Source organism: Pristis pectinata, chromosome 10, assembly GCF_009764475.1.
Source record: "Pristis pectinata isolate sPriPec2 chromosome 10, sPriPec2.1.pri, whole genome shotgun sequence".
NCBI lineage: Eukaryota > Metazoa > Chordata > Chondrichthyes > Rhinopristiformes > Pristidae > Pristis > Pristis pectinata.
This window is the reverse complement of record NC_067414.1, coordinates 70,668,828-70,692,150: the sequence shown is the minus strand read 5'-3', so window position 1 is coordinate 70,692,150 and position 23,323 is coordinate 70,668,828. Positions and strand designations below refer to the sequence as shown.

At 42.1% G+C, this 23,323-nt stretch overlaps 1 protein-coding gene across 1 annotated transcript in view; it reads left to right on the top strand.

Annotated features, from left to right (window-relative positions):
• The window catches only part of greb1 (growth regulating estrogen receptor binding 1), a 212,903-nt gene that overhangs the window by 427 nt on the left and 189,153 nt on the right, over window positions 1-23,323 (top strand).

Genomic DNA, 23,323 nt, shown 5'->3' with positions numbered 1-23,323 from the left:
ATTTGCAGCTTGAAAGTGATGCTTTACTAAGAGTCTGTGGTAAAATCTACGCCCCCACCCCCTCCCAATGCGCGCGCCACACACACACACACAACCATCATCCTCAAACCCTTCAATGGATAACATCGTGATAAGGAACAGTTTAACCTTCGGATTCTCTTTGGTAACATTCTTGGCATCTTTTGAATTAAAGAGCATTCCTTTTACCTGCTTGAAGCTACGTTAATGATATTTGTGATCTAAAATGCTCAGAGTACAGTACATTTTCACTCATTTCATGTAAAATAATTCCATCGCATAGAAATGTTTGTGTAATGTATAGTGATCTGTCCTTAAAAAAAAGATAACGACCATGTGTTATAGAACATTCTAATATATGAATTGCAAATCAGTGTTATTGGTGCTATCCAACAAAGTATCTTGTTCATTCAAAGGTAATGAATGTAGTATTTTATGTTGCAGATATTTCAGGTGAATGTTCTGTAAAACTATTTTGGGAAAGCAACCTAATTATTACATTGTTTCTGGTGATTTAACAAACTGAAAATTTCGAGCTTTGGCCAACTTTTGGAGGTGGGCATTTTGAAGCGAAAACAGTCTTTTATACGAATTATCTGAAATAATTGTAGACCCTGTAGTTTATTCCTAGATCTATGTTGCAAACTCGCCCATTTTTCGGCATTGACAATTTAACATTCTGAAGAGCACGGTTTTCTACTATGTGTTTATTTACTTCGTAATATTTTTGAATTTCATATATTTGACTTTTGAGATCGTTGATGCAGTCGATAATATTTTACAGGATTGTTTCCCTCCACTATTGCAACCATATTGCATTGTTAATTTCACTCGTAAATCATTTAGGCTCGGGATTTGAATAAGCAGCAGTGCACATTGTTACATGCATTGCCATATTTGGTTCCTTTATTAATCATTAAATATGCACTCGCCACATTATAAGTAAATCAGACTAAATAAGTGGGTTTGAACCACTAACTAAATTAACAGTACAAGGATAGGGCACCCTGTCTCAGCCTATGTTTCTTCTGCAAAAGAAAATTCAAAACTAATCCTACCTACGTTTTTAAGCCCCTTACTTCTCTGCTTCAGAAATATATCTGCCCTCTTCTTTTGAAAGATCCAGTGATCTTCTCAATTGTTACATATGATAGGACATTCTAAGCTGTAATAGCTGACCGATTGGGGGGGGGGGGGGAATCCCAACTTCTGTCTCAGTGACAATTCTAACTTGATAGCTATTTGCTAAATCCTCAGAAATTTGTCTTTTCTCATTCAGACGATCATAACTCAAAACACTTGAAGATGTTTAAAATTTAATTTTAGATATTTCTGCTCTATTAGAGATATTCCAGTTCCACAAGTTTTTGATTAAGAATTAGAGTTCTTAATTTCTTTCTCCCATGAAGAATATTTTGCATGTTTCAAGTTGTTTAATGGTTATAGTGAAAGTAGTCCTACTTAGTTTAATTTTCTCTATACAGTAAAGTACACTGATTAGATTTTTAAAAGATTATATAAAGAAGCCCACAACATGGTTTTTCACTAAGAGAATTTAATGCCTAACATTGCACCTGAGTGTGATGATGCTTTGTAATAACAAGTCCCTGCCACTTAATGTGGTTTGGTTAAATTGTTCAAATTTTTTATTGGTGGCATGGTCAATTGTGAAAATATTGACCTAATGCTTCATAAAATAGAGCAAAAACAGACTGATTTTGAAAAATGATTTAAATTATTTTAGTACTTATTGATTTCTGCCTTTATTTTTCCTCCTTCCCATGTTGGAAATATTTGACCCCTTTCTGGAATGGGGTTCTGAATGCCACTTGCTGTCTGATACTTCATTCAGTTGTTCATTATTTAGGAGTCTTAATGGTGAACCTCCATAGCTATTTAAATAGTGAAGACATCACAACAAAACCCATTTCTGTTCATGAAAGCAGAATTTATAGTGGGGCTTTGTTTTTAGTCACCAACACTAAACCACGTGCAATGGGACTTCTGCTACTAGCTGATTTGAAATTAACTCAATAAATATAGCTGTTAGAAAGCAAGGCTGAGAGTTTGCTGATTTAATTATTTGTTAATAAAACATTAACATCTTTGTCATAATCTTTTGAAAAGTGCCTTTTTCTAGTACTTAAAAATCCTCATTGACAAGTTGCAGTGGAAATGTTTGGTGCCATGTTGATAGTAGAGCCACAGTTTGAAATTCCTGCATTTTCTTCAATGAAAGGTCACTTGGTTTTGAGATTATACTGAACCAAGCAGACTGGGAGGTCTTGGGTTTACCGTCGGTTTTTTGGTGAAATTATTCTATTGTTCAACTGAGGTAGCAGTGGAGTACTATATTTAGCATCTATGTCTTTGGGTTAGGAAGGGACAGAAGTTTGCCTTGGTTCTTGGAAACCAACACACTGTAGATGCTGAAAATCTGAAACAAAAACAGAAAAGGTTTGAAAAACTTATGAGGTCACGCAGCATCTGTAGAAAGAGAAACAGAACTTAATTTTTCAAATGGCAGACTCTTTGTCAGAACTGGTGAAAGGAGAAAACAACCTGGTTTTGAGTTGTGGATGAGGGATGGAGTGCCTTGGTTACTGCTTCTTCTTGCAATGGATTGATCTCTGCAAAAAGTAAGCAAATCACTCAAGTTAGAATTCCTTGGAAGTGCATCAGTCTAGTAAGTTGAATTAAAACCAAGTACATGGAAGTTAAAATCTTGATAAGAACTTGGATTCCAAAAAGAAGTTTCTGTCCTTGTTAATGTAAAAAGTTCCAGTTCTGTGTCCTTTTGGGGGAACAAAATGGTTCCCTTGTTCATTTATTACAGTGACATTACCATGTCCTATTGGAAAGCAAGAACCCAAGCATTTTGTCTATTCGCAGGAGGAAACAAAATAACACTTGTAAATTGCAAGCTTCTATCCCTCCTCTCAAGCACATTGGAGCTCGTAGGAATTGCACTTCAGTGATAACTTCAGTACCATCACCATTCAGCTATATTGCATGTGAGCTGTCAAATTGTCCAGAAGTGGACAGAATGGCTCACTTAGCTCTGCAGTGAATATTTCTTTGTCTTCTTCTGCTTTGTATTCCAAGATAACTGGTGAGGCCAATGTGGGACCCATACCCCTTTTATAGATAGGGCAGCAAGTATATGCTGGGACAAAGTAAGTGCTGAGCTGGTTCTACTTTTGAGACTGGGCTTCCACATGCTCACAATACATGCATTTTATGTTCTTAGTGCTACCCCAGATGTTCCCCCTGCACTTTGAATGGTTATGGTCCACACATTCCCTAGAATCAGAGGGGATGTTGCATTTTTTATTTCAGGAAGGCTTTGAGGACATCCTTGAATCTTTTCCTTGGATGCCCCTGGTAATTCCTCCTTGTGATTAGAGCTGGGAATAGACAGCCTGTTTTAGGAATGTCGGTGATGGCATGTGAATGGCATGCCTTCCCAATGGAGCCATTTGAGTATATTTAGGGCCTCCATGTTGGCAATATTGTCATAGAGAGGTTGTTGATGTTAGTTCACTTGTAGTTCGCCAAATGCACTGGAAAGATGTGGAAGCAGCATTGATGGTAACTCCCCATGGCTTTAAGGTAGTTGCTGTCATTTGTCTGTGTCTGAGCATCACATGGGAGGTAGGGATCCTCGTATATTCATGATTTTGTGTTTTGTTTGAGGTCTTGATCTTCTAATACTTTCTATTATTGGCCAGTGGCTATACTGGCTCAGTGAATGTGTTGGTGAATTTCATTATCGATGTTGTCTTCGTTGAGTGACCTCCTGAGATATGAGAGGCATCCATGTTTTTGGGATCTTGTCATAACTTTTATTGTCAGAAGGTGTTGTTTGTAAAGCTGGGCAGGTTAGTAGACCATATCTGCCTCTCAAGATGTAGTTAGACATACATCTAGATTTTTAGATTTCTAACTTTTGGGTAAGCTGGCTTGAAAACAGAGCTCTTGAACTTTACAACTGGATGGAAAAATATAGTCCTGCGAGGGTATCATGGCTTTCTATCATCAGTTCAGTGAGGGCCTGGCTCTGCACCTGGTGCATATCTTGCAGAACATTCTTCTTGCTGATGGTTAACAACATTGGAAGAAAAGTTCACATATACTTGGACTGTAGTTATTTCTTTTGTTGCAGAGACTATCAAATCTCTGGGGCCAATCTTTTTGAATGTACCTGTTATTTTCTTGTTTGGGTTTGTTGTGGAAAAGGTCCTCTTAAAAATTATGCTTTTGTAAATTCCACAAGAGTTTAACCTAATGTTTTGTAATACCTATTAAAACTGAATGAAAAGAAATGATTTTTGCTATTAAAATTAATGAAATACTCAATTTTGCCATTACCTGCTGAACATAGTTTTCTGCTTTTTTTGGGAAACTGATGGATCCTTGGGCTTATATTAAATCAGATTTTAGGGGAAGTAAAGCATAATTCCTCTGGAAAATCCTGATGGAACTATATATCCTTACCAACTTGATTTGCCCATTGCTAGTGCCATTGTTTTTAAATTTTATTTACAGCGTGGTAACAGGCCCTTCCGGCCTGACAAGTCCGCGCCGCCCATTTTTTTAAACCCAAATTAACCTACCCATACGTCTTTGGAATGTGGGAGAAAACCAGAGCTCCCGGAGGAAACCCACGCAGACACGGGAAAACGTACAAACTCCTTACAGACAGCGGGAATCGAACCCCGATCGCTGGTGATGTAATAGCGTCATGCTAACAGCTACGCTACTGTGCCGACTGAAAATGACCATTTTATTTTGATAACATTGATTGTTATAAGTGTCTGGAAGCTTACCCTTAGTTACAACAGAATTTTTTTCTGCACTGTGGATTTTCACAGAAGTCATATGGAGTTGCTAATCATTTTCCATTTTATATTTCTTCTGTTATCCAGAAGATCATCAGAGCAGCCTTTGATCAAATGAAGGGTCTTTTTCTCACATCAGTGTTATCCCTACATCAGTGTGCTTCTTGCATGAAAGGGGAAGAAAATTTATATCAAAGTAAAATTATTGTTCCCATAGCCTTTTTAATTCGAAACAAAATTCATGTGCAAGTATGTTTGTAATGGCGATGTGACTTGTATAAATGTTCCTCAAAGAACTGAGCTGTGTCTCCAAGTGAACAAAAATGAGACTGGTGTGGTAAAGTTGCTTCCAGCATTGCTAAAGTCATTTTGTATGTTGATGAGTTGCAATTCATGAGCTTCATTTTTTTTGAGGGTGTTAAAACATCTTGTAATCCTAGTCCAACAATGCAGGTCCTCTTTCTCCTCCCACGTGGAGGAAACAGCACGGGTCCTGAAATAGTGAAGTAGCCTGGAAATTGAATCAGTTAGCACTGGTGTGTTTAGGTGCTTGTAGCTAATTTTAGCAATTGCTTCTGAGAGAAATAGCAATGCTTTCAAAATTAGATGAGTCGCATTTTCCTGAAGCCAGATGTGTACAGAATACTGTCACCATGCATGCAATGCCCATTTCTGGCCTTCCTAACATGGGTTGCATCTTTGAGCTCCAGTTTGTTGCTTTTACTGCATTAGTTTGTGCTTTTCTCATTATTTAACAGGATATTGTGCTGCCTTAGGGACATCTAACTGGGTGGCTGCAGAACTGAATGCATGCTGTTCAGACACTTTCCAAAATCTACAGTGTGTGCTGAAACTACCAGGGAATATTTTCTTCAGCCTTTAGCTGCTAAGATACTTGTGCCATGGGGTACCTCAGGACTGATGCTACTGGCAACTTTCCACTTCTGCAGGTATCACTGTGATCATAACTTGCCAGTGAAAGGGTTAAGAGGTTTGGGGCAGGAGGTAAAACAGTCATCACTGTACAATAGTTTTGTGGGCTCCAGTTTTCCAAGGCTGTCATCACTTAGAGATGTGAAATGCTATAAATAACAGCTTTGGCCATGCTCTCATACCTGGACTGCCCTCTCTATCAATGTTAAGGCCACATTGAGTTCCAACTCCCTTGTCACAGAATATTTCTATGCAATTGCAGATTTCTTTATTTTGTCCCAATTTTATGCTCACTGTTGCTTTAGAGAAGGCACTGTAATGGTTTCACCTTTGAATTCGGTGATGAATAGGTGGCATCTCGGGAACTGAAATTTGCCAGCACTGCTAGCTTCCCATGAGTGCAAGCACCATTGTCTGATTTGTGCCTATTGGACTTCCAAAAACATCTGACGACCTCAGCAATAGGAAAAATTTCCACTCCCTCAATGTACAGGTGGGTATGGATCATGAGATGAATTTCCTGATGTACAATGCATGCTTTCAAAAAGTACATACAGTACCTTGGTGGCTACATTGCCAAATGTTTTGGGGGACAGCAACTTCTGGAGGGATGCATCCTACGCCAATTCACATGGTTATCAGGGCGGCCGAGGGCTCCTATAACAAGCAGTTCATTGTGGAAAAGTTATTGGTCTTCTAAAGAGGTTCCACTGCCTGCATCCTGCAGTACATACCAACCTGGCATGGAAGCTTCATAGTGATGCTGTACAACTCAGTTAACCAAAGGCAGTAGATGGTGTTGGAGGGAGAGCAGGAAACCTTGTGCAGGAAAGACGGCCATAGGGCAGAGCCTGAGGAGCAGGAGGAAGAAAGCAACAATTGGGAGATGACGAGGCTTGGATTCAAGCCTCGTCTCCCAGCTGAGCAGACAAGGGAAGCATTGTCTGCATCAGGTTTAAGGGACTCATTGATAGATGCTTCTCATAAGGAACTTGTGAAATCCTAAGCAAACCAAATGCCTCTGTCCACAGTCAGTGGTTATGAACAATCAAATATAAAGGCAAAGGACATCCGATGACACTTAATCCATCGTATGTTGGTTTGCAGTCCACCTATACTAGCGTATGTTTCTGTGTCTAATCCACCTTAATGCTGATTTGAATGTCTTTTTTTTGGGATAGTTTCACTATTTTCTTTCTTCCTCCTGCCAATCATCACTACATTTAGTGCTGAAAGGGGACAGGCACTAATTGCAGTGATAGCTTAGTGTGACAAAACTATGTGAAGTTCAATTTCCAAGATCAATTAAAAGCATCTACATTTATGTTGCCCCTTTTCCCCCAGAAGGATCGTGCCTAGCTTAGGTGTGCCCTTCTCTTGTTATTTATCACTGCAGCCTAACTTGAGGTAACTGAACCAGTTCCGAAGACCAGAAGAGGAAGATGAGGTGGTGGTACAGGGTCAGGAGGATGAGAAGGCTGAGGAAGTTAAATGTGAAGAGCACATTGTGTTGTTGCACCTGAATCTGCTAAGCACCCTGCCTGATCCTCGCTAGGGTAGAGTGCCATGGATTAGAGGGGTATGGGGCAAAGGAACAACAATAAGCACAGGTGTGCTGTTGTCATATAGGAGGTGTAAAGAATCTGGTTATGGCAGCTTGCTGGAGGGGATATCTGCACATCAGCACTGCTGAAGAGGATAAGTATAATAAAGAAATACTCGAGGTGGCAGATATGGATACATGGTTAGTTGGTTCGTGTGTTTAGATTGTCAAATAACTGAATGGGCTGATAAGAAATGTTGACAAATCCATTTCCCACCTGTTGCAAGAGGCTGTGCAAAGATGGGAAGCCAGGGAAACATCCTTTCCACCCTGAAGGTGAAATACAGCTCTCGTAACTTTTCAGTTATATGAAGACTGATGGGTCATGGTTCAGCCTTGAATAGGGGCATAGCAGAAGTTATTGATAGCAATGGAAAAATGGGATTGTTGTCCTGCAGTAGTGAAGCTGGCTCCGAAGAGAATATTTGAAGCCTTCATGGTGCAGTTAGCTTGTATGCACAATATGGTCATTGGATTTGGCACAGGTTTGGGGAAGAGCAGTCTGGATCACAGTAGACCACACTTCTTTGTCTACCTGGTCCTCCAAGAGATCCATTGGAATTGGGGAATATGCCAATAATGTCTGTATTTATCCTTCTCTCCCCTTTCCTCCTGCCACCCACCCCTTATCTCCCATTGGCTCTTAGGCAAGATGCTTGCCTTCGGCCCATAGCCAGTTCTCCAATACTGTGGCCACACAAGGTGGCATGCAGAATTTGGAAGCAAGCCATGTTCTCACGGGTATTTATCTCAGATATTTGCTGGCCCTCCAAGTACAATGGAGCAGCTATGTGCAGCCACTGTAAACACTTGGTCATTGTGTTAGGCCAACCAAACCTAGCTGAAAGCACTTGCAGTGGGGGGGCACTGGATTATATTAAGTTACCTGCTCAACTTTCCAACTGACTTAAATCCTGCTTCAGCCCTAGACAACCTTCATTGCTATCCATAACACCACCAATTTTCATGTCATCTGCAAACTTGCTAATTATGCCTCCTAAATTCGTATCAGAGTTGTTAATCTATATCACAAGCAGCAAAGCTCCTGGTACTAATCCCTGTGGTACACCATGAGTCAGACTTCCAATCAGAGACGCATCCTTCCATCACTGCAGTCTGCCACCTAACATCAAGCCAATTTTGGATCTATTTAGCCAGTTTGCCTTGGATCCCATGTGCCATAACTTTTTTTGGATTGGCCCACCAAGCTGGACCTTTTTAAATGCCTACTCAGTTTACAACCTTCAGATGCCATTTGCAGTGTTAGGCAGTGATAGCATGATAATGTATGTACCCTGAATGAAATAAATTTTCCTGCCTGCCAGTTTCAACTTTGTGTGATTTCCTGAACTATTTGTTTTTCTCACAATAATGCAGTATTTCATTTTCTTCATTACATGAGATCTACTGTAGTTGTAGATAATATTGGCCATGGCATAGTGTCCACTGATAGTAAATAGACACCCAGACAAGCTGTCCCTCCCGTGGTATCGCATAATCCAAACACACTGGCGCTCACAGTACTTGATACTCTTCCTGCTTTGGCTGAGTCCTACACCTGCTCATCATGGTAGTTGCTCGAGCAATAGATGACCTTTTCTATTGCTTATGTTGGTTAGGCTACAGAAGGTGATGGCAAAGTATTAAGACCTGTTTGGGTGTACAGTGGTGTGCTGCTTGACTGGTGGATTATTACTTTGCTGGTGGCATTCTCCTCTAGGATCCTGGTAGTGCTGGGGCTTTCAATATAGCACTGCTCAACTGGTGTTGATGGAACATGGAGAAGTGTGAAAAGCTGGAGAAGGAGATGATTGCCCCTCACCAAAATCCAGGCCTCAGCAGTGCTGGCTGTGAAAGATGGCCAGCAAGTGGCCTCCTTTTAGAATGAACTGTTTGGAAATCCGGCCCTAAGAAAATTCTTCTCATTGTTATCTGTGACATGAATGTTAGGGCCTAGTAGGCAATTTGTATAGTGCTCGGGGGTTCTCAAGGGGAGCCTGACATTCTTCAGGAGTGGAGTCCTAGCACAGCCTTGGTAGAAGCGAGAAATGCTGAACATCTACATGTTTGCTCAGCTCATCCTTTCCACAAAAGCACAAAACGAGGCACTCCTTTCTCCTGGGGTATAGTGCACTCTAGCAAGCAACAGATAAAGTATGGCATCATTAATCACCTGGAATAATCCCGAGGCTAGGAAGTTGCAGTGACCTTGACCTTGCATGGATGTAGGCCTGAACACAGAATGTCTCTTGACACTTGACTTGGTAAACACCAGTCTCTATAGACATTGCTATATGGGGCATTAACATAAGAATATGTGTCAGTGTGGAGCAATACACAAAAAGTGCTGGAGGAACTCAGCAGGTCAGGCATCGTCCACGGAGGGACATAAAACAGTCAACGTTTCAGGCCGAGACCCTTCATCAGAATTGGAAAGAAAGAGGGTAGAAGCCAGAATAAGAAGGTCGGGGGAGAGAATACACACAGGCAGGGGATGGGTGAGTGTCAGGTGATAGGTGAGCCCTGGTGAGAGAGGGAAGGTAGTGGGAGGGGGGAGAAGATGTAATAAGCTGAGAGGTGATAGAAGAGGCAAAGGGCTGAAGAAGGAGGAATCCGGTAGGAGAGGGCATTGGACCATGGAATAAAAGATGGGGGATGAGAGGAGATGGGCTGGTCATCAAGGTGGGAAGGGAGCCATAGGAATAAGAGAAGACAAAGGAGGAGCAGGGCAGGAAGAAAAGAAGGGGTAGGATTACTGGAAGTGAGAAACCGATTTTGATGTTCCTACAACCTGCATCTGGCCTCAGCGTGGTGGTAGAGGAGGTCATGGATAAACATGTCAGTATGGGAATGGGATGTGGAATTGAAGTGGGTGGCCACCGGGAGGTCCTGGCTGTTGCGGCAGACGGGGTGAAGCTGCTCGACGAAGCAGTCACCCAGTCTGCGTCGGGCCTCACTAATGTAGAGGACGCTGCACCAGATGCAATAAATGACTCCCTCAGACTCACAGGTGAAGCACTGCCTCACCTGGAAGGATTGTCTGGGACCCTGAATGGTGGTGAGGGAGGAGGTGTAGGGACAGGTGTAGCACTTGGTGTGGTTGCAAGGATAGGTGCCAGGGGGGTTATTGGTGGGAACTTTTTCCACCATCGAGCACCTTCACTCTGTCCGCCGCAACAGTCAGGACCTCTGGGTGGCCATCCACTTCAATTCCACATCCCATTCCCATACTGACACGTTTATCCATGGCTGTCTCTACTGCCACGTTGTTGAGGCCAGGCGCAGGTTGGAGGAATAACGCCTCATACACCTTGGGAGTCTCCAACCTGATAGCCTCAACATCAATTTCTCTAATTCCCAGTAACTCCACCCTTTCTATTGCTTCCTTTTTCACCCCCCCCCCAACTCCTTTTGTCTTCCTTGTTCCTATGGCTCCGTTCCCCTGCCTTGATGACCTGCCCATCTTCTCTCCTCCCCTCCCCATCCTTTTCCATAGTCCACTGCCCCCTCCTACTGGATTCCTCCTCCTTCAGCCCTTTGCCTCTGCTACCTATCACCTCTCAGCTTATTTCATCTTCTCCCCCTCCCCACTCACTACCTTCCCCTCTCACCTCCTCCCACCTTATTCTGGTTTCTGCCTTCTCCTTTCCAGTCCTGATGAAGGGTCTTGGCCTGAAACGTCAGCTGTTTATTTCCCTCCACGGATGCCTCCTGACCTGCTGAGTTCCTCCAGCACTTTTTGTGTATTGCTCCAGATTCCAGCATCTGCAGAATTTCTTGTGTGTCAGTATGGATCCTGTCGGCATAGATCTTCAAACATGAGCACTTCCATACTTCCTCCCTTGGGTCTCTGTCTTTGCCTGTAATACTTGGCCTGCAACTTCCAGCAGGATTGCCATGGAAGCACACGTTCTTAATAGTTTCCAAGTGTTGAAATGGCGATTGGAATCTGCAATCATGAGAGATTTCAGTCTGAATAGGCAGCTGAACAGAAAACTGAGGAAGACAAAACTTTCATTATGTGTCCTTAAATTGTATAGCTTGAAGGCAAATATGGAAACTTTTTTTGTCTTCTGAATGCTCACTGACAATGTTGCTTTGTCTTAATGTTATTTAATTTCTCCTGGCCATGCTTTAAAATTTCATTGCATGGGTATTGTCTTTATGTGCACATCTGAAATGGAAGATGCATCAACAGTGCAACAACTATCACGACCAGAAGTGTCTGCTTGAATTTCTTTTGATGCAAATTGGAAGTGGTTGTAATCCAAATTCTCTTGTGGGTAAACTTAGTTTTCACTTGAGTGATTATAATTTGTAGGCACATATGTTTGAAGCTTTGATTTTCAACCTGACATTCATATTTTGGTGCTGCAGTTGTTAGGCACTGTCACCCTGAGTAGCACTGAGAGGCTCATTAGAGGCAATTGCCTGTTTGTTCCAAGGAGTGAGGTAAAGAAACCAAATGTAAGCATAAAATAAATGATGTTCAGTGTTATGACTAATGGTTTCTTTTAGTGGATATATTATTTTAAATATTTACATGAAATTAATCTATATGATTAATTTAACTTTTATTGTAAATTAGAATTATTCTTAAAATATCCTGGCTACTTCCTGTTTGGTCTATTTGCTTAATATTTACAGCTTTTTCAGCTAGTTGATGTTTTACATTTGTATTAGTTTCTAAGAGTTTTGACCTTGCAATGATTTGATTTAAGTTCGGTTTACTCCCACACAATCTGTTGTTTCTCACTTCATGTCCAATAAGATTATAATATGTTTTGGCCCACTATTTGGTTCATTGCAATTGGCAATTGCTGTTCATTTGCTGCATTATTTGTAGGACCTTGGCCTTAATTTTAAATTGATTTGATTGAAAGTGACTTTATAATCATAAATCCATAATTTATGGCTTTGTAATTAACAGTAGGACCTGATATTGAATAGAATTGAATCAGAAGAATAGTGAAGGAGCAATGTGTTAAACTCATTTTGTTGTGAGCTAGTTCAGTTTAGAATTTGATTCAATGTAAATATAAAATTGATCATCTGAGGCACACCAATGAAAATTTCATCACAAAAGAACACACGCAAGAGTTGATTGAGCATTCTTTTCTTTTAATGAGATCAGTGAATAATGTAGTTTTGGCAGCCGAGCCACTTTATCTTTCTACTCAAAATACTGAGGAGAGGTGTGTTGGTATCATAAGTACTGATTGAATTTTGTCTCTTTAGAACTCTTTATGTTCTCATCTAAGTCTATTTCAGATCCATCTCAGTGTCCTCTGCTTTTTATAAGGCTGGACACCACTTCCATCTTATCTACATTATTTACAGTTACACTGGACATGTGACTATGGTTTGAAAATTACGTGGTTAAGAATATGAAGAACATAAGGCGCATTAGCCCATTCAGCCACTCAAGCCTGCTTCTTCATTCACTGCCACAGCTCTTTGGATTCATTTTTCCTGCTAATCCTTATAGTTAACTATATGTCCAAAAATCTCCCCATCCCACCCTTAATATACTTAATGAAATAGTATACACAGCCTTCACCAATTGAAAAATTCAAAAATTCACAACCTTTTGAGAGAAGAAATTCCCTATCTAATTCCTGAATGACAAACCTCAACTGGAGAGAGTACAGGCCAGCACTGCTTGACTCTTTCTTGAAGGACAGTGCTTTTATCCTCAGAAGTCCAATGAACTTCCACTGCACTGGCTCCAAGGAAAATATCCCCTTCCTGAAGGAAGAACAACAGAACTATCTTGGAGTACTCCACTGTAGTCTCGTCAAACCTGATGTCGATATTACAAGTCTTTGCAGTCCATTCTCCCTTGCTAAAAAGATCAACATTCCATTTGGCTTCCTATTGCTTATAGTACCTCTGTACTAACTTAGCAGTGTTTATGTACAGGGACACTGATATTGCTCTGAATACAAACTTTTAATTGTCTCTATGTTCTGCGTCTGTTCTTTTTACAACATTGTACACCATATGCCATCATTTTGACTTAATTTGTTTATAACCTGTTGTGGACTTGGTCCTCACAATGTACCTTTTCTCACCTTGCATTGTCCACTAACTGGGGAAAAAATTGATCCCTTCAGTTAAGTCATTAACATAGGTTGTCAATAGTCAAGGTCCAGTGTTGATTCTTCAGGCACCCCATCACCTGCTGCTTCTTGAACTGGAAATAACCTGTTTTTCCTTGTTGCCCGTGCATTAACCAATCCTTTATATATGCTAATATATTATTGTCAACCTATAAACCCTTCCATGTTCAGTAACCTTTGCGCAACCTTATTGAATGTCTTTTTAGAATCCAAATACACTGTATTCCATGACTGGCATTTTGTGGGTTATTGTCAAAAAGGACTGAGGAAGCAGGGAAGCTGGCCGATGAGTGGTCTGAGTCTTTGTCCTGTGGTGTCCAGCTGCTATGTAAGTTGACAACTGAGCCTGACTGAGATGAAGCTGAGTCCGCTTTCAGAGAGGATGGAGATAGATGTGTGAGGGAGAGAGTGAAAGAGAGAGAGTGGTCGTGGGGGAGAGAGAAATTGTAGTAGAGAATGGTAAGAGAGAAAGAGAAATTTTAGAATGAAGGGTCAGCCATTTAGAACAGATGCGGAGAACACTCTTCACTGAAGGCATAATGAACCCTCGGAATTCTCTTTCTGAGAGGACTGGAAGCTCATTCATTGTGTTTATTAAAAACATGGATTAATAGATTTTTGGACAATAAGGAAATAAAGGGATATGAGGATGGTGCTGGGAAATATTGCTGAGGTAAGAAGATCAGCCACAATCTTAATGGTGGAGAAGGCTCCAAGGGTAAGATGACCTATTCCTACTCCTTATGTTATAATGAAAAGGGAGTGCAGGCCAGGCTCTCTCTCTTGCACGCATGCTCTTGCTTTATTTCCCTTATGTCTTAAGGAGGGATCCAGCGGGGTGTGGCGGTCACATCAAGCTGACTGTGAACATAAGCTCAAGCATGTATTACTCATGAGTGAATGGAATTTTAAAGCACAGCGAGATTGCTGCTTTGGACATCGATTCTCTCAAGCTGTTTACCTTAAGTTCGGTTAAACCTGCATCCTTGAATTTCAGATGTCTATGTGTAGCAGAGATAGTGGAAGATCTGTCAGAGGCAACTGGAGTATTAATATCCAGTGAAGGGATTATAACTAGTATTGTCAAACAGTTTCTTTTGTAATCTTTGCAATTTGTTTTTGTTTTAGCCTGCTTAATTAATGCATTAAAAATTACTGTTTTATTTTGTATGTATTAACTGACATCCTGGTAATTAATTCTGTCTGGTTAGGGATATAAGATGTATCCTCTTCCTTTCTGGGTGCATTATGTATTCTTCTAAGAAACAGTCTTGAATACATTCCATGAACTTGTCCACTTAAAGTTGCCCATGGTTAATGCTTTATCTTTTGTTGAAGACCCCATTATTTCTTGCTTGATGCCCTAACCAACAGTTATAGAGCCATTTGGCTAAACCCGGCACTGTTTTCTGTCTCTCTTATCACAACCTAACCTGATTCTCTTTCTGATCTTCTGAGCCAGAAGCTTTTCACAACTGTTGCAATATCTTCCTTTGTTTTCAGAGATACTCTTTTCCCCACCTACACCCTTTTTCGTTTCTGCCTCTGAAATTTCATTCCATTCTGATACTTGAAGTCCCCAGAAAAATGCAGTGCACAGATCTATCATGCAACTATACTCTGTAATAGTATTACACGAAGCCTATATTCTCCATTTTTGCCATTAATTTATCCATCTTGTTACAACAGCTTTATGCATCCAGATAAAATTGCAAAACTTTATTTTTTTTCCCTACTTTGTCCTGATCTGCTGTTGCACTATAATTATTATATGCTCTCTCCCTGAAAGGTGCAATCTGATTATTATGGATGACTGGTTTGTGCATTTTCCTCAACTTTGTTTCCCCTCTCCTTCACTATTCAAATGTCCCTCTGCTGTCCTTAAGTTATTAGGACACTAGGCCTAATCCTATTTGAGTAAAGCTCCCTCTTTTCCTGGTACTGGTACCAGTGCTCCGTAAATCAAAATGCCTTTCTCCTACAACAAATTTTGAGCTATTTTTCAACTCTCTGCTTTGTTTAACCCTATGCCAATTTGCAGGTGGATTTGATCCAAAGCTGCTGGTGCTGCTGCTCCTCCTCCCCCCACCCAGAAAAACCTACACTTTTAAAAGAAATTTATCAATGTCATAATTTCCTTCATGGATCATATCAACTGGATCCTCCCCCTCTCACTCCAACCCTGATTAATATGAATCAAGAATTGATTGCTTTTTTGATCATTACAGACTCGCTGGACAAAAATCAGAATGACTGAAATTCGCTTCAGTTTTGTGATTAAGTTGTTAGTGCAAGTTTCCTATTTTCTCATACAAGTAGGGAGGGCCTCACAATCTGCTAATAAGAAGCTCAAATTTTGTTAAATGTATCCGGAGAAGTGTGAGATGGTACACTTTGGAAGGACAAACTTCAGGGCAGAGTACAGGGTGAATGGCAAGGTACTGGGGGATCTGGGGGTTCATATTCACAGTTCACTGAAAGTTGCCTCACAGGTGGATAGAGCAGTTAAGAAGGCCTATGGGATGTTAGCTTTCATAAGTCGTGGGATTGAGTTTAAGTGCTGCAAAGTGATGATGCAGCTTTACAAAACTCTAGTTAGACCACACTTAGAGTACTGTGTTCTGTTCTGGTCACCACATTATAGGAAGGATGTGGAGGCGTTGGAGAGGTTGCAGAGGAGATTTACCAGGATGCTGCCTGGATTAGAGTGTATGGAATATGAGGAAAGGCTTAAGGTGCTAGGGCTTTATTCACTGGAAAGGAGGAGGATGAGGGGAGACATGATAGAGGTATATAAAATATTGAGAGGATTAGATAGAGTAGACAGCCAGCGCCTCCTTCCCAGGGCGCCAATGCTCAAGACGAGAGGGCATGGCTTTAAGGTTATGGGTGGGAGGTTCAGGGGAGATGTCAGGGGGAGATTTTTCACCCAGAGAGTGGTTGGTGCATGGAATGCACTGCCTGAGGTGGTGGTGGAGGCAGATACATTGGACAGGTTCAAGAGTTTGTTGGATAGGCATATGGAGGAATGTGAGATAGAGGGATATGCGGGAGGAAAGGGTTAGATAGTGTGAGGGTGGTTTGACGGACAGCACAACATGGTGGGCCGAAGGGCCTGTTTTGTGCTGTATGGTTCTATGGTTTTGTCCCCATCTTTTTTATACATTTCACTTGTGATGTGGATATCATTGGTTTGGAGGGCATTTATTGTGCATGCCTAATAGTCCTTGAACCAAAGAGGTAGTTAAGTGTTGGGCCCAGAGTTGGATCTGCACAAAACTGGATAGGAGGCAATAGCTTTCCTTTCCTGATGGACGCGAGTGAACCAGATCAGCCTTTATTATAGGATGGAAGTTTTGTGATGGAACTGGAGCTGCAGCTGGATGACCTTCGGCTCCTACGGGATACCGAGGAGTACATAGACAAGAGCTTCAGGGAGACAGTCACCCGAGCTGCGGAGGCAGGGTAGCTGGGTGGACTGTCAGGAGAAGGATGGAGAATAGGCAGATAGTGCAGAGTACCCCCTGTGGCCGTTCCCCTCAATAGTTTATAGCGCTTTGGATACTGTTGGGGGGTGGGGGGGAAACGGCCTACCAGAGGAAAGCGGCAGTGACCAGGGTCTCTGGCACTGAGCCTGGTCGTGTGGTGCAGAAGGGAGGAAGGGGGGGGGGGGGGTGGGAGAGGAGAGGGAGCGGTAGTGATAGGGGATTCCATGTAAGGGGGGCAGACAGGAGATTCTGTGGATGTGAAAGAGACTCCGGATGGTATGTTGCCTCCCTGGTGCCAGGGTCAGGAGTCTTGGATTGGGGTCCACAGCATTCTGAAGGGGGAGGGTGAACAGCCAGAGGTCGTGGTACATATGGTACCAATGACATAGGTAGGCAAAAGAGATGAGGTCCTGAAGAGGGAATATAGGGAGTTAGGTAGGAAGCTGAAGAACAGGTAGTATTTCTGGATTGCTGCCTGGTGCCACCTGCCAAGAATAGGATGATTTGGCAGATGAATGCGTGGCTGAGAATGAGTATGGTGGCGGGGCAGGGTTTCAGATTTATGATCATTGGGATCTCTTCTGGGGAAGGTATGACCCGTACAAAAGGGACAGGTTACACCTGAACTCGAGGGGGACCAATATTCTTGTGAGCAGGTTTGCTAGAACTGTTGGGGAGGGTTTAAACTAGTTTGGTAAGGGGATGGGAACCAGAGTGACAGGTCAGAGGTTGGTTCATTTAGTGTACAAGTAGATGCAGAGTGTAGAAAGACTGAGAGGAAGGATAGGCTGTTGAAAGGACAAAATTGCACTCAGTTGGATGGGCTGAAGTGTGTCTACTTTAATGTGAGAAGTATTAGGAACAAGGCTGATGAACTTAAGAGCGTGGGTAAGTATGTGGAACTATGACATGGTGGCCATTACAGAGACTTGGCTGTTGCAAGGGCAGGAATGGCTGCTGGATATTCTGGGGTTTAGATGTCTCAAAAGGGATAGGGGCGGAGGTAAAAGAGGTGGAGCAGTGGCTTTGCTGATCAGGGACAGTGTCACAGCTGTAGAAAGGGAGGATGTCCTGGAGGAATCGTCCACTGAGTCAGGGTGGGTGGAAGTCAACAGGAAGGGAGCGATCACTCTATTGGGAGTATTCTATAGACCCCCCAATAGCAGCAGAGACACTGAGAGCAGATATGGAGGCAGATTTTGGAGAGGTGAAAAAATAACAGGGTTGTTGTCGTGGGTGATTTCAACTTCCCTAATATTGATTTGCACCCTCCTTAGTGTAAAGGGGATAGATCAGCAGAGTTTGTGTCAGTGTGTACAGGAAGGATTCCTGACACAGTCTGTTGGACAGGTGACGAGAGGAGAGACATTACTGGACCTGGTACTAGGCAATGAGCCCGATCAGGTTCAGATCTCTTGGTGGGAGAGCCATTTTGGAGATAGTGACCATAACTCCTTGACCTTTACCGTAGCCCTTTAGAGGGATAAGGGAGCAGACGATATGGGAAAGTATTTAAACTGGGGAGGTGGAATTTATGATGCTATTAGGCAGGAACTTGGAGCGTAAATTGGGGAACAGTATGTTCTTGGGGAAGTGCCACAGCGGAAATGTGGAGGTTGTTAAGGAGTATTTGCATGGGCTATGGATAAGTTTGTCCCATTGAGGCAGGGTAAGGATGGTAGAGTGAAGGAACTGTGGTTGACACGAGATGTAGAATATCTTGTCAAGAGGAAGAAAGGAGCTTGCCTGAGGTTTAGAAAGCCTGGATCAGACAGGGCTCTGGAGAGTTAAAAGGTAGCCAGGAGGGAGCTTAAGAATCGACTGAGGAGAGCTAGAAGGGGGCATAAGAAGTCCTTGGTGAGTAGGATCAAGGAAAACCCCAAGGTGTTCTACATGTATGTGAAGAATAGGAGGATGACTAGAGTGAGGGTTGGACCGATCAGGGATAAAAGAGGAAATGTGCCTGGAGTTGGAAGAGGTAAGGGAGGTCTTTGCTTCAGTATTCACCAGAGAGAGAGACCTTGACATTTGTGAGGATGTCATACGACCGACTGATATGCTGGGGCATGTCGATATGAGGAAGGAGGATATGCTGGTCCTATTGAAAAACATTAGGATAGATAAGTCACCGGGGCCACATGGGATCTATCCAAGGTTATTATGGGATGCTAGGGAAGAGATTGCTGTGCCTTTGGTGATGATCTCTGTGTCCTCAAAGAATTGAATTCTTTGAGGATGTGACAAACCACATTGAAGGTAGAGTAGTGGATGTGGTGTACATGGATTTTAGTAAGGCGTTTGATAATGTTCCTCATGGAAGGCTTATTCAGAAAGTTAGGAGGCATGGAATCCAGGGAATCTTGGCTGTGTGGATTTAGAATTGGCTCGCCCATAGAAGACAGAGGGTGGTGGTAGATGGAGTGTATTCTGCCTGGAGGTTGGTGACCAGTGGTGTTCCACTGGGATCTGTTCTGGGACCCCTGCTCTTTGTGATTTTTATAAATGACTTGGATAAGGATGTGGAAGGGTGGGTTAGTAAGTCTGCTGATGATACAAAGGTCGGTGGTGGTGTGGATAGTGTAGAAGGTTGCGGTAGATTACAACAGGATATTGATAAAATGCAGAGCTGGGCTAAGAAGTGGCAGATGGAGTTCAACCTGGATAAGTGTGAAGTGAAACACTTCGGGAGATTGAATTTAAAGGCAGAATACAAGGTTAATGGCAGGACTCTTAGCAGTGTGGAGGAACAGAGGGATCTTGGGGTCCACGTCCATAGATCCCTCAAGGTTGCCACACAGGTCGATAGGGTTGTTGAGAAGGCGTATGGAGTGTTGGCCTTCATTAGTCGGGGTATTGAGTTCAAGAGCCGCGAGGTGATGTTGCAGCTCTATAGAACTCTGGTCAGACCACACATGGAGTATTGTGTTCAGTTCTGGTCACCTCATTATAGAAAGGATGTGGAAGCTTTGGAGAGGGTGCAGAGGAGATTTACCAGGATGCTGCCTGGATTGGAGAGCATGTCTTATGAGGATAGGTTGAGTGAGCTAGGGCTTTTCTCTTTGGAGAGAAGGAGAATGAGAGGTGACTTGACAGAGGTGTACAAGATAATAAGAGGCATAGATTGAGTGAACGTTCAGAGACTCTTTCCCAGTGCAACAATGGCTAACATGAGGGCATAATTTTAAGGTGATTGGAGGAAGGTATAAGGGGGATGTCAGGGGTAAGTTTTTTTACAGAGTGGTGGGTGTGTGGAATGCTCTGCTATCAGAGGTTGTGGGGGCAGATAGATTAGGGACATTTAAGAGACACTTAGATAGCCCTCCATTTCTCTATGATTCATGTGACTATGTGAGAGGGAAGGGTTAGATAGATCTTAGAGCAGAATAAAATGTTGGCACAACATTGTGCGCTGATGGGCCTGTATGTGCTGTAGTATTCTATGTTCTATATAGATCTTGTGTATAATATAGTCATTCATAGTATAGTATATATAGTCATTCATCTTATTATTGCAACTTACTCTGTTTTCTGAATGGCATTTGAGATGAAAGTGCAAAATAAGATTGCTTAAAAAGTACCTTTTCAAATGTGAGCCTGAAAATTCTTGACAGTCATAAGATACCAAGTGCTTAATACAAGTGCTCTTTATCAAACCCCTCTTTCTACTGTTTTACTAAATGGGTCTAATGTTGAAATAGTGGAGCATGCAAGTTGCCTAGAAATTCTTGCACACCAACTGAGGTTTTGCAATTTCTTGTAGGTGGAACTGTGGCTGGTTGGGCGTTTGGGGGGGGGGGGGGAGATGCTTGGAGACCAATATGGGGGTGCAGTGTGGCCAGGAATGGAGAAGCATTCGGAGTGAAGCTGATTTGTTGTGTGTGGGTTTGGGGATGGATTGGGAAATCAGAAGCTGGGAGTTTATGAAAGAGAAAGGGATCAGAGACAGAGAAGTTAGGTGATTGGCAGCAAAGACAGGGTGGGCTGGAGGGAATTCCAGGGACTGTAAATGTGGATTGCATTTTTGACAACTGTCTAGAGATTGGGGTTATTGTGTTTGGTGCTAGGACAGTGGCAGAGATTGTGATTGTTATTGTGGACGTGGGACCAAAGGATACGGGTAAGCAGTTAAATGCAGTGGGAGCGAGACCTTGTCCTGGGAGTGTCCCATCACAAATATTCCCAAGGGTAACTTCCAAAAGGAGCAAGGGTTAGGGGTTGATGTCCTCCTGTATGTCCCCGATGAGGGGATTGTGTTGGGGTGGCCAGGGTGATTCAGGGCCAGAAGTGTCAGTCATATTTGACAAGTGACCCAGAATGATTGAAATAAAAAAAAGGTTTTCAGTTACATAATGCTGTGGGGTTTCTTTTTGGTAAAACAAAAATCAGTCTTATGCAATTGAAATTCAAGGGAAACATGTTTAACATTTGTGATATTGCACACAGTAATTTCCAAAATACTACTTGGTCTTGTAGTAAATCCCTGGAATCTGGAGCATGGTGAACATTATGGTTAACCACCTTCCGCAGAATCAAACCCCCAAGATTTTTAGGTTTATTTTAATGCGTGGTTTATTGTAAAGTTCTTCCCCATTTTGGTGATATAGGCTTGTACGAGAAGGTCGGGGAAAATAGTGTGCTTTTACATCCCTTAAAAGGCTTCTTTAAATTTAACGAGGATGCAGTAACTTAAAAGGTAATTGAATGTTTTGGTGAATAAAAGTTGACAAAGATGGTAAAAATACCAGAAGTGGAGATGTATTTTAGCCTCTGCAAAGGCTTAATTAGGAAAGATAAGAAGGTAGACAGAGGAATTTGAATTTGTGGGAGCAAGTGAGAGAGCAGCAGAATACATTCTGTCTGCTACTGGGGCATTGTTGATCAGTTGGCCAGTGGGCTTTTTGACTTCTTGTTAGTGAGAGGGTAGATAAACATGTTCCACTAGAGTAGAAGCAAATCATCAATCCCCAAGGAGCTGCCTCAGAAGAAAGGACACCGAGTCCCTGTGTGACATTGGCAGTCAAGTTGCTGCTCTAAAACATGAAAGCAAGGCAAGGGTGAAGCATATCCCCAAAACCAGTTAGCAAGTTGGTCTGTGATTGTTTTGGCACAGACATTTGCCTGTTAAATGTTCAATAATCACTGCTCTTTGTGGGATTTCCCATATTATTTTATTGCTCACACAGCATGCCTATTCTCCATTGTCACATATTTGTGTTAGTTTTTAATGGATTGCCTTGGCATATCTGTGCTTTTAAAAGGTCTTTGCAAATAAAAATTATAACACACAACTTGAATACTGAGGATGGGCCACAGAAGTTTCAGTATTTCTTTGAGTGACCCTCGTGCTTTGAAAATAGTGGTTGTAGTGATATTAGGAAACTGTCATGCCATTGTTGATCGATACGTAATTAGATGAAATTACTGGCCCAAGTAAGCTATACATCAGTCATTTATTTGATAAGTGGCTGGGTTGCTCATTAACTGATACTCTGGATGATTCATCTTTTAGCATGAAAGAAAGCAGCAGCAACAATTTGAGGGATAGTTGGTGGGTTTTACAGAGACAGTGTTGCAGGTTAGCTCAAGTTGCTCTTTCAGCCAATGACAAAGAGCATGTTGACCGCAGCATGATATGATAGAAGTGAAGAAAATCCACATGGTGGATAATCAGTACATATTTATTTTGAAAACTGATGTTGAGTCCTGGATTGTAGCATGCATCTGCAAATAGATTCTGCACGGTTTTGAGAGTCTTTAGTGCATGCAAAGCCTGGTTATTGATGCCGACTTGGATTTAAACCCATACGCGGACAAGATTGAAGTTTCCTATCTTTTCACTACTCAATAGCATCCTGGTGGCAGGTAGCCACAAATGGAGAAGAAGATGGTTGTAGAAAAATGGAAGATACCATTGTGGTGATACACAGTCCTACTGACTGGTACTGATAGGTAAAGGGTCCATCTCTGAATGACTGCATAAAGCGTTTGCAGTCTAATGCTATGCAGGTTTATGATGTTGACTAATTACTGTGGCCAGCAAATTTGGGTAGCAGCTGTTACAGGTCTTTACAGTTGAGAGGTGAAAGCCTTACAGAGATTGCTAAAAGCCACAAATGGTTCTTGCTTTTGTTCTAACTTTTTTAAGTTGTGTCTGGCCTTGGAATTCCTCTTGCTGATATAAAATATCACCTAGGAGTCCAGGAGGCATTTTTTTTTCAGGAAGAGGAAGGAGTCTATTGAAGAGAGTTTGGGCAAAGTGTTTCCCCAGCAGTGGATGCATGCCATGGTAGGTCCCATAGTTGGACTTGATTCTCTTCT